Source organism: Bos indicus x Bos taurus, chromosome 12 (assembly GCF_003369695.1).
Source record: "Bos indicus x Bos taurus breed Angus x Brahman F1 hybrid chromosome 12, Bos_hybrid_MaternalHap_v2.0, whole genome shotgun sequence".
In the NCBI taxonomy this organism is placed as follows: domain Eukaryota; kingdom Metazoa; phylum Chordata; class Mammalia; order Artiodactyla; family Bovidae; genus Bos; species Bos indicus x Bos taurus.
Window position 1 is genome coordinate 39,058,339 of NC_040087.1, and position 11,624 is coordinate 39,069,962.

Here is an 11,624-nt window from a genome sequence, read left to right on the forward strand (position 1 = left end):
AAAGAGCAAAAATAATCAATAAAAATGGACTTATATTTTTGATATACATTTAGCAATGTGTTTGTTTTTAAAATCAAATTTACTTATTTGCCCAGTATTTTATCATACTCTCTATGGATATGTACATATTCATATATATATAGATAGATATATACTTATAGACATAAAACATCTTACTACTGTAGTCATCAAAGCATATTTAATATTAGTAAAATTAGCTGATATCTATGAACAATTAAAGAGCTAGGTGCTTTATATGGGCTAGCCTTACTTAATTCTCAGTCTTGTGGAGTAAGTACTACTATAAAATCCATTCTAACCATTGAAGAGTACATCAGGAGAATCCCTGGGCTGGAAGAAGCACAAGCTGGAATCAAGATTGCCAGGAGAAATGCCCATAACCTCAGATATGCAGATGACACCACCCTTATGGCAGAAAGTGAAGAAGAACTAAAAAGTCTCTTGATGAAAGTGAAAGAGGACAGTGAAAAAGTTGGCTTGAAGCTCAACATTCAGAAAACGAAGATCATGGCATCCGGTCCCTTCACTTCATGGCAAATAGATGGGGAAACAGTGGAAACAGTGGTGGACTTCATTTTTTGGGGCTCCAAAATCACTGCAGATGGTGATTGCAGCCATGAAATCAAAAGACACTCCTTGCAAGGAAAGTTATGACCAACCTAGATAGCATATTCAAAAGCAGAGACATTACTTTGCTAACAAAGGTCCATCTAGTCAAGGCTATGGTTTTTCCAGTGGTCATGTATGGATGTGAGAGTTGGACTGTGAAGAAAGCTGAACACCAAAGAATTGATGCTTTTGAACTGTGGTGTTGGAGAAGAGTCTTGAGAGTCCCTTGGACTGCAAGGAGATCCAAACAGTCCATCCTAAAAGAGATCAGTCCTGGGTGTTCATTGGAAGAACTGATGCTGAAGCTGAAACTCCAATACTTTGGCCACCTCATGCAAAGAGTTGACTCATTGGAAAAGACCCTGATGCTGGGAGGGATTAGGGGCAGGAGGAGAAGGGGATGACAGAGGATGAGATGGCTGGATGGCATCACTGACTCAATGGACATGAGTTTGAGTAAACTCCAGGGATTGGTGATAGACAGGGAGGTCTGACGTGCTGCGATTCATGGGGTTGCAAAGAGTTGGACACTACTGAGTGACTGAACTGAACTGAACCATTGAAGAAGACACTAGAGATAAGCAAGGTTTAATAATTTGTTTAGTAATTTGTAAAAATCACCAGTCTGTAAGTGACAGAGTTGAAATTCAAACTTAGGCTTTGAGTTTCTTGAAATCTTTGGTCTGGCACCATCATCTTTCCAGACACTTCCTAATGAATAGATTGTTGGAAGTTCACAGGACCTGCTGCTTTCTGTATTTGTCCAGATACACATGGAAATAGTTTTCATCACCAAAAGAGGAATCTTCATACCACTACTGATTTTTATCCAAATTTTGGATCTGTTTCCCTCCCTGGCCATTCAAATTAGATTCTTCAGGGAAATAAATTATATGCATTGGGTTGTCACCAGCATGGGGAGGGGGGTAAGAGAGGAATTCTGGGTGGAGGGGACACATGTATTACTAAGGCCAATTCATATTGCTATATGGTAAAATCCAGAATGATATTATAAAGTAATTATCCTCCAATTAAAATAAATAAATAAAAATTTAAAAGAAACAAAACCATAAAAAATTATATGCTTCAATACAGTTAGGTATGTAAGGAATAGAATTAGTGTTATAAATTATGCTTAGTCAAAATCATGGAAGTATCCAAGTAGAGGAATTAGGAATGCATCATTATTTTATATTTTAATAGTTCATTTCTTTTGTAACTCTTATTTTTAACTTGCTCTTGCATTTATTTGGTTTTTAGTCTGTTTTGCCCACTAAATTATAAATTCCTGAGTAGAAGACCTTTTATGCCTTCCTTCCTATTGTCACTGACCCATAGTAGGCTCTTTGTAGCAATTTCTTACCCTAGAATATGATACCTGCAACCCAGGGCTGTAGCTCAGGTATCCAGAATCAAAGTCTAGAAGGTAAATACAAAAGTAAAGAACAGTTATGAGATTAAAAGATGCTTGCTCCTTGGAAGAAAAGCAATGACAAACCTAGGCAATATATAAAAAAGCAGAGACATTACTGACAAAGCTCTGTCAAAGCTATGGTTTTTCCAGTAGTCATGTATGGATGTGAGAGTTGGACCATAAAGAAAGCTGAGGGCTGAAGTATTTATCCTTTTGAACTGTGATGTTGGAGAAGACTCTTGAGAGTCCTTTTGACTGCAAGATCAAACCAGTCAATCCTAAAGGAAATCAGTCCTGAATATTCATTGGAAAGACTGATGCTGAAGCTAAAGCTTCAATACTTTCATTACCTGTTACGAAGAACAGACTAATTGGAAAAGATCCTGATGTTGGAAAAGATTGAAGATAGGAGGAGAAGACAACAGAGGATGAGATGGTTGGATAGCATCATTGACTCGATGGACATGACTTTGAGCAAGCTCCAGGAGTTGGTGATGGACAGAGAAGCCTGGCATGCTGCAGTCCATTGGGTCACAAACAGCTGGACAAGACTGAGTGACTGAACTGAACTGAACTGAACTGAAATAACAGCACAGCTTCTCCTATTAAACTGAAGAGCAGGGCTGAGGAAGAGAAAGCTGCTCCAACAGATTCCAAAGACCCTGTGCTGGCTTTCATGCTGACACAGTCCAAATATCTCTTCTGCTGCCAGGTCAACTTTTTGTCCTTAAAGAGGTCCGCCTTGATACTGATATGATGCTTTCTTTGTCTGTGCCCTCAAGAAAAAGAGGGATATAAGGAGCAGTGTGTTTTGGAGGCCAGGAGGAAGTGGGTGGTTGATAGACTGACGTTGAGGGTGCCAGGTAAACTCTGGGATTAAGTCCAGCTCAAACATACTTTTCCCCAGTCCCTTCTTTTTCTTGCTCTTACTTCTTCTCTGTTTTGGGTACTCTGAATATATCCAAGAACTCCATTCTCCTACATCTTCCAGGTTAAAATACATACATGATTTTAAAAAAGTAATTTTACTATAAAAATGTTCTGCACACATTTTCACTATGGGTTACTTTTCATTTATTTTTCAATTCAGTTCAGTTGTTCAATTGTGTCCGATTCTTTGTGACTCCTTGAACCACAGCATGCCAGGCGTCCCTATCCATCACCAACTCCTGGAGTCCACCCAAACCCATGCCATTGAATCGGCGATGCCATCCAACCATCTCATCCTGTGTCGTCCTCTTCTCCTCTTGTTGTCTCCAATCCCTCCCAGCATCAGGGTTTTTCAAATGAGTCAGCACTTTGCATCAGCTGGCCAAAGTGTTGGAGGTTTAGCTTTAACATAAGTCCTTCCAATGAACACCCAGGACTGGTCTCCTTTAGGATGGACTGGTTGGATCTCCTTGCAGTTCACGGGACTCTCAAGAGTCTTCTCCAACACCATTAGTTCAAAACCATCAATTCTTTGGTGCTCAGTTTTCTTTATAGTCCAATTCTCACATCCATACATGACCACTGGAAAAACCGTACCTTTGACTAGATGGACCTTTCTTGACAAGGTAATGTCTCTGCTTTTTAATAAGCTGTCTAGGTTGATCATAACTTTCCTTCCAAGGAGAAGCATCTTTTGATTTCACGGCTGCAATCACCATTTGAACTGACTTTGGAGCCCCCAAAATAAAGTCTGATACTGTTTCCACTGTTTCCTCATTTATTTGCCATGAAGTGATGAGACCAGATGCCATGATCTTAGTTTTCTGAATGTTGAGTTTTAAGCCAACTTTTTCACTCTCCTCTTTCACTTTCATCAAGAGGCTCTTTAGTTCATCTTTGCTTTCTACCGTAAGAGTGGTGTCATCTACATATCTGAGATTATTGATATGTCTCCCAGCAATCTTGATTCCAGCTTGTGCTTCCTCCAGCCCAGCATTTCTCATAATGTACTCTGCATATAACTTAAATGAGCAGGGTGACAATATACAGCTTTGATGTACTCCTTTTCCTATTTGGAACCAGTCTGTTGTTTCATGTCCAGTTCTAACTGTTGCTTCCTGACCTGCATACAGGTTTCTCAAGAGGTAGGTCAGATGGTCTGGTATTCGTATCTCTTTTAGAATTTTCCACAGTTTATTGTGATCCACACAGTCCAAGGCTTTGGCATAGTCAATAAAGAAGAAATGGATGTTTTTCTGGAACTCTCTTGCTTTTTCAGAGATCCAGTGGATGTTGGCAATTTGATCTCTGGTTCCTCTGCCTTTTCTAAAACCAGCTTGAACATCTGGAAGTTCACGGTTCATGTATTGCTGAAGCCTGGCTTGGCGAATATTGAGCATTACTTTATTAGCATATGAGATGAGTGCAATTGCGTGGTAGTTTGAGCTTTCGTTGGCACTGTCTTTCTTTGAAATTAGAATGAAAACTGACTTTTTCCAGTCCTGTGGCCACTGCTGAGTTTTCCAAATTTTCTGGCATCTTGAGTGCAGCACTTTCACAGTGTCATCTTTCAGGATTTGAAATAGCTTAACTGGAATTCCATCCACCTCCATTAGCTTTGTTTGAAGTGATGCTATAAGTCCCACTTGATTTCACATTCCAGGATGTTTGGCTCTAGGTGAGTGTGAGTGATTACACCATCATGATTATCTGGGTCGTGAAGATCTTTTTTTACACAGTTATTCTGTGTATTCTTGCCACCTCTTCTTAATATCTTCTGCTTCTGTTAGGTTCATCCCATTTCTGTCCTTTATTGAGCCCATCTTTGCATGAAATGTTCCCTTGGTACCTCTAATTTTCTTGAAGACAGCTCTAGTGTTTCCCATTCTATTGTTTCCTCTATTTCTTTGCACTGATCCCTGAGGAAGGCTTTCTTATCTCTCCTTGTTATTCTTTGGAACTGTGCATTCAAATGGGTATATCTTTCCTTTTCTCCTTTGCTTTTCACTTCTCTTCTTTTCACAGCTCTTTGTAAAGCCTCCTCAGACAGCCATTTTGCTTTTCTGCATTTCTTTTTCTTAGGGATGTTCTTGATTCCTGTCTCCTGTACAATGTCACAAACCTCCATCCATAGTTCATCAGGCACTCTGTCTATCAGATCTAGTCCCTTAAGTCCATTTCTTTGTAGACAAAATATATTTGAAGAGTGTTTATGTATTTGCATAACTTTTGGATACTTTGCCTCTCTAACTAGATCTGTCTATCAGATCCAGCCCCTTAAATCATTTCTTTTTATACAAAATACATTTGAATTCAGATGATGAATTTAATGTTCAACTGCTGAATGATACAGATATGAACTAAAACTTAATTCTGATAGAGCTGAAAAAAAAAAAATACATTTGAAGGGTGTTTGTATATTTGAATAACTTTTGGATACTTTGCCTCCCTAACTAAATTCCAATAACTAGACATAGGACAGAAAAATAAACAAAGCACTGCAAAAGCAAATATCTTGAAGGAAGTTTCAAAGACATTTAACATTTTAATGTAAATTATATACTGTGTTTGTGTGTATCTTTATAGAGTATACATCCCCAGTATGTGGCAGAACTCATACGAACTTCTGTTTTTTATCATAAACAAATACCTATTTACAGTATAAATTGACTATATAGTTTTGTAAATTTTTATTTTGTTGCTCTCGGGAATTGTATAGGGTAAGGGAGCAAAGCACTTATCAAGAACTTATTATGTGCCACACATTTGTTTTCTATTTTAGAAGTGTTATTTCATTTAATATTAATAGTAATCCTATTATTTTAAACCCAGAAATTGCCCCTAAGAGAGAGTGTGAAACTTCCTGGTCGAAAGTTAAAAAGAAGCAAAACCAAGATTTAAACCCAGGTTTGTTTGTTTGTTTGTTTTCTTGTTTGTTTGTTTTGTTTTTAATAACTCCAACATCTGGATGTTTTTCTTTTTACCATGATTCTTTCATTTTTTTTTTTTTTTACTAAAGCATTTATTGTAGAATGATGTATTGATACCATCATACTCTATGAGACATTTGTAAGTTATTTTATTTCTGAAACAAGTAGTTCTTTTCTTGAGAAGTCACAAGATGTTTATGTTTAATGGGAGGGATAAAGGTCAGACTTAAAATTATTCATATTTTTCTATGTCAAGGAATAAAGGGGGAAACTAATTCTATCACAACAACTGTCAATTTAATTCTTATATATGTTAAATAGCTCAAAATGAATAAACCTCCTTCACTGCTGATTCTTTTATAAAATAGATAAAAGTACTAAATGTGAAACAATTATGAGAAGTTTGGGTATCATGTTAAAGTCAAAAGGTTTACAACTCTAAAACCATTTTACTCAAGTATGGATTTTATATGACTCAGACATTATTATTCTATCTTCTAAAAAAGTAAGAAAATTTCTATAACAAGAAGAGAAAGTATGGTTGCCAAAAAGGATACTAATTTTAAAAGCATCAACAAGGAAAGAACACAATAAAGAAAGAAAAATTTAAATTGCTTAGGTATTCCTTATATAGCATTGATTTACTCTTTCTCTCTCAAGGTCATCTCATTAGCTATTTCAGACTTTTACTGGACTACTGCATTCCTCCATCTCTCCCATTCCCTTTTATTTCCAGAAGTTAATCCTTCCTTTGCCTAAATCTTCATGGAATAAGTAGAGACAATTTGGTAGAGAACTCACTAAATTTTCTATGTCACTACTTGCTTCCTTGTGTACACACACACACACATGCACACAGACACACACACACATGCACACACACACACACATCCTCACATCTTTAATCAGAAAAAGAAGTATCTTTCCATGTGGACCACTAAGAAAACTAATACATCCCCATATTTAATATCTTTATGATATTTAATCCCAAAGCCAATCCCCCTACTTCTGCTGTGAATCTTTTTACTCATAATTAAAGATATGCTCTAAGAGAAACTCTCAAAAAAAAAAAAAATTAAAGCCCTGAAAAATCCACAATCACACACACAAAAAAAGACAGCTAAACGAATTAAAACTATTGTCCTTGATTTGAGTCATTATCTTCCTATCACCTTAGTCTGGGGAATAAGCTAGCAAGAATTCTGTGCACATTGCTCCCTTTTTTATGCTCCTTTTTCACTCCCCTCTTCTTCCTTCATCTGTCATTCTATAAATCTGTTCCAGGAATGTATTATCAGCTCTACCAGAGGTTGAGAAGACACAGACAACTAGTTCCTTGGTGTCAAGAAAGGGCTCACCTATAATGTAATAGAAAGAGAGCAAAAAATGTAAGCAAGTGGGTGCAATCTGGGAAAGACGAGAAATCAGTATTCCATGTTGGTGGTTCAAAAAAAAAAAAAAAACAGCAAAATGGGCCTTGAAAAGTCAGAAGATATTTACTTCTTGAAAAGAATGAATACATAGAGCAAAAGAGAAGTTCAGGCAGAATAAGAGGTAAAGATAAAATTAATGATTTATGAGTGGGTTTACTAAGATAATGGCATCTGGTGTTATCACTTCATGGGAAGTAGATGGGGAAACAGTGGAAACAGTGTCAGACTTTATTTTTTTGGGCTCCAAAATCACTGCAGATGGTGATTGCAGCCATGAAATCAAAAGACGCTTACTCCTTGAAAGGAAAGCGATGACCAACTTAGATAGCATATTCAAAAGCAGAGACATTACTTTGCCAACAAAGGTCTGTCTAGTCAAGGCTATGGTTTTCCAGTGGTCATGTATGGATGTGAAAGTTGGACTGTGAAGAAAGCTGAGCACCAAAGAATTGATGCTTTTGAACTGTGGTGTTGGAGAAGACTCTTGAGAGTCCCTTGGACTGCAAGGAGTTCCAACCAGTCTATCCTAAAGGAGATCAGTCCTGGGTGTTCATTGGAGGGACTGATGCTAAAGCTGAAACGCCAATACTTTACCCACCTCATGAGAAGAGTTGACTCATTGGAAAATACCCTGATGCTGGGAGGGATTGGGGGCAAGAGGAGAAGGGAATGACAGGATGAGATGGCTAGATGGCATCACTGACTTGATGGACATGAGTTTGAGTAAACTCTGGGAGTTGGTGATGGACAGGGAGGCCTGGCATGCTGCGATTCATGGGGTCACAAAGAGTCGGACATGACTGAGTGACTGAACTGAACTGAACTGAACTGAATTTGGGATGTTTGGAGATATTCAAACAGTTATAAATGGCATCATGATGAGATGCAAGCATTAGAGATGGGAAGAAAGTATAAGAGATAAAGCTAAAGAGGCAAACAGATTAAAACATAAAGGATTTTCTTTACCATGTGAGTTTAGAATATATCAAAAGGAAATAAGGAAAGAAGAGTAAAAATCTTTTTTCAGTAAATTTTGCTGTGTAACAAGCCAACCCAATAGTTAGTGAGTATAAAACAATAAATGCTTAGCATTTCTCAGATATTCTATGTCAGTTACACTGTTCTTATCTACTCTAACTCAACTGATCAAGGAGGCCAAGTAGCAGTTCAGCTGAGATTGCATGGCCTATGATCGCCTAACTCATATTTTTGATAGTAGGCTTGATATCAGCTGTAGTAATATAATGACTTGGCTATGTGTCTCTCACTATAGCTATCCATAGCTGGATAGCCCACGCCTTTTTCCATGATAGAAATCTCAGAGTAGCAAGAGAAGGCAAACCCCAGTGAAAAAAAGCACATTTAAGTGTCTGGTTAGGTTACAGTGACATCGTCTCACTAGCCAAACAAATTCACATAGCTAAAATCAGAATATATATGGGAAGAAATCACCCAAGAACATGTGTAATGAACTAGTAGCATAATTATGGCCATTTATTAAAAACAGACTTGCAGAGCAAGGAACCAGACTTCTATAGCACAGAATGCCATGTGTTGTTTAGGAATATTTTATCACTAATTGATTGACCAGAATCACAATACATACTAGCCCTTGTCTCCTGCAGGTATATTATCTGCCCTTAACACTTGTTGAGTAGAGGTCAGAATGCAAATGATATGTCTAAATATTTAAAGGTTATAAAACAAGCTGCTGCTGCTGTTCAGTTGCTTCAGTCATGTCTGACTCTGCGGGACCCTGTGGATTGCAGCCTGCCAGTCTCCTTTGTCCATGGAATTCTCCAGGCAAGAGTACTTGAGTGGATTGCCATGTCAACCTGGGTCTCCTGCATTGCCGGCAGATTCTTTACTGCTGAGTCATCAGGGAAGCCCTAAATCAAGATAACAAGCATTAAACAAAATATAGACTAGTTACTACTTTGAGAGATGAACATCCACAATAACCTGGAAGAACAAGTCCAAAGCTCTGGGACTTCTTGGAGATCTTGCTATATTATGGAGGCCAAGGAAAGCTGTTCCACAACATACCCTTTGTGCTTTCTGCCTCATCTCTAGCACTGTAAGAACCCTCACCCCCATCCATTTGTTTATCAGTGTCCACACTTCTAAGTTCTTTCTTTGTCTCCAGACAGCAAAAAGTAACCTGTTGGGACTACTGTTATAGCCTGTTGTGGGATGATCCTTCCTCTGCAAAATCAACATGGAGAAGAGAAATTTTCATGACCTGTAAATGAACTTAGAACCATTTGGGCAAGAAATATGGAGTGCAGGCAGGACACACTCTAGAAGTTAGGGCATGACCCCTGACCCACTCAGACTTCCTGCCCCTTGAATAGGAGTAGCTGCAAACAACAAAATTAGGACAGATAGTCTCTTGTTTAGTATGCTGGTGGTTGTTTCAGGTGACAAAATACAAATAATTTTAAATTCTATTTTTGCCATCAGATAAACTGAACTCAACTGGACTTCCCTGGTGGCTCAGATGGTAAAGCGTCTGTCTACAATGTGAGAGACCTGGGTTCAATCCCTGGGTTGGGAAGATTCCCTGGAGAAGAAAATGGCAACCCACTCCAGTACTCTTGCCTTGAAAATCCCATGGACGGAGGAGCTTGGTGCAGGCTACTACTCATGGTGTAGCAAAGAGTTGGACGTGACTGAGCGACTTCACTTCAAACTGAACTCAAAGCCGACAACTTTGACTGAAGCTCACTGATGGATTTCTCTGTGAGAAGCTGTTTGAGGGCCATGACCCTATGGATAGGATATGACCATTCACTATGCCTCCCTTCCTTTAAACCTATTAAACCATCATGGTCTTGTTTTGTAGCAGCTCAGCTATTAATCTAGCATCAATGAATTTTTAATTGTCTAAACCAAGACATATTTCTCAGAACTTACCTCACCAGCAATAACAGTGTTTCTGATGGTCTGTTAATAAATTAGATTTTCCTGCTTTTTGTAAGAGTAGACACATGATGCAAACTGGCCAGTTGACCTATTTTATTCTCTTGGGAGAGTGATGTAACCCAAGCAGAGCCAATCAGAATCAGTCCTTTTCCAGAATTTATATGGATGCTGTGGGAGAGAAAGTCATGTTCTTCCTCTCTTACTCTGGAATAAAATATGAGCCTGGAACTGCCTGGAAGATTAAAAAAGAACTGAGAGAGAGGGGAAGCAGAGAAATAAATAGAGAAGGTAATTCCTAATGTCTTAAAACCTTGGAGACAGCCATGACTGTCAGCCATCACCTAGACATTCCATGAATAGGAAAGGATAAATTCACTTATCCAGATATTAATTTATTTAAATGGTTTGAGTTAGGTTTATGTCATTCAAAGCAAAAATTTTCTGTCATGTGGTATATGGCATTGTTGAATATCTCCTTTGTTTTTAATTCTCCTTTTCCTAAGTTTCCAAGAAATGTCTCTCCAGTTGCTCCTACTGCATTTTAAATACTAAATTTATCTGATTTTTTTCTCTATCTGTTCCTTGAATGTGGATATATCTCAGCACTTGTTGTTTCATTCTATAGACTCTTTCTGGATAAAATATCAAAATCCATTGTCTATTCTCCTTTTGCATCAGTAATGTTTGAGCCATGTCTTTAAATATAGAAAGCAGATAAGAATTCACAGTATATTTTCTTGCTTTAGTTTAGGAATGTCTTTCACTACCCATTCCTCAACATCCCTTCCTTTATCCATATACTATTGTATATGACTTAACAGTTTGAGCCTGGCTTCATACCTTGACTCTTTGTTTTTTAGTCTCTCTTTTTGCTCTTTCACTACTACCATTCTTATTAATCCTGATGGAGATAATCTGATTTTAAAAAACATTCCTCAGCTAATTTTTTTTAGTATCGTCAGGTGATACATAAAAACCTTACTTCTAGGAAAGCAATATCAATCACTCAGGTCAGTGGTTCTCAACATTTAGTAGGCATCCAAGTCTCTTGGAGACCTTGCTAGTACAGAATACTGGGCCCCACTCCCAGAGTTTATGACTCAGTAGGTCTGGGGTGGGACCTGAAAATATGAATTTCTGGAAAGTTCACAAGAAATGCTGACCCTGGTGGTGTGGGCCATAGGAATAATTCTGATCTAGACTATATTGTTTGTTATTCTCATTATTGCAAACCATTGTATTATGCATTCTTCTTGAGTGTAGGAGGAGCCGAGGGCTTATGTCTAATCAATAGAAATTCCCACAATATTATTTGCCATATAATTTAGCTGACAGGAAACAGACAAATTCTTCTGTTGCCTT

The 11,624-nt window shown here is 37.9% G+C and overlaps 1 non-coding gene across 1 annotated transcript; it reads left to right on the top strand.

The window, feature by feature from the left end:
- Positions 1-5,285: 5,285 nt before the first annotated feature.
- LOC113902641 lies at positions 5,286-5,356 on the top strand. Its single transcript, XR_003513899.1, has one exon. It is a non-coding gene; the product is annotated as a small nucleolar RNA SNORD5 (small nucleolar RNA).
- The last annotated feature ends 6,268 nt before the right edge of the window (positions 5,357-11,624 follow it).